We start from the raw sequence: 986 nt of genomic DNA on the forward strand, positions 1-986 counted from the left end.
CTGTTACGGAACTTAACCAGCACCAGATCAAAACAGTTTTGACGGGCACTCTGCCATTTTTTGCAACCACATCCTGGGCTGCATCCCCAGCAGCGCGGCCAGCAGGGCGAGGGAGGGGGTTCTGCCCCTCTGCTCCGCTCTGGGGAGACCCCATCTGGAATATTGCGTCCAGCTCTGGAGCCCCCAACAGCAGAAGGACATGGACCTGTTGAAGTGGGGCCAGAGGAGGCCCCGGAGATGCTGGGAGGGCTGGAGCCCCTCTGCTGGGAGGACAGGCTGGGAGAGTTGGGGGGGTTCAGCCTGGAGAAGAGAAGGCCAAAAAGGGGAGAGCTCAGAGCCCCTTCCAGTGCCTAAAGGGGCTCCAGGAGAGCTGGGGAGGGACTCTGGATCAGGGAGGGGAGCCGTGGGATGAGGGGGAACCGTTTTAAACTGAAATAGCATAGATTTAACTTAGACATTAGGAGGACATTCTTTGCTGTGAGGGGGGTGATCCCCTGGGGCAGGTTGCCCCGAGAAGCTGTGGCTGCCCCATCCCTGGAGGTGTTCAAGGCCAGGTTGGACGGGGCTTGGAGCAACCTGGGCTGGGGGGAGGTGGCCCTGCCCAGGGCAGGGGGTGGACTGGATGAGCTTCAAGGTTCCTTCCAACTGTAACCGTTCTGTGATTCTATTATTCTATTCTATGACTCTATGAAAACAGCAGCCTGTTTGTTTAAAGAGTATCTTTATGACTTTATACCTCTACCTGTAATGTGCCGGCCACATTATCTGTTTCGTGTGTTTTCATTTTCGATCATGAGTGTCATAAATAAACGTGCCTCGCAGAGAGCGCAGACGGTGCTACAGCAGCGCTGTGCCGCCGGAGAGGCGCAGCCGCCTCAAGCGAGGGGGGTTCTGCCGGGAGCAGTGCCACGACCCAGAAACGGACGGGCCGGCGTTCCCGGGAGCCCTGTGTCGGCCCCTGGCCGCCGGGAGAGCCGGGCTCCGCG

Source organism: Charadrius vociferus, unplaced genomic scaffold (genome assembly GCF_000708025.1).
Source record: "Charadrius vociferus isolate BGI_N301 unplaced genomic scaffold, ASM70802v2 scaffold241, whole genome shotgun sequence".
NCBI classification, from domain to species: domain Eukaryota; kingdom Metazoa; phylum Chordata; class Aves; order Charadriiformes; family Charadriidae; genus Charadrius; species Charadrius vociferus.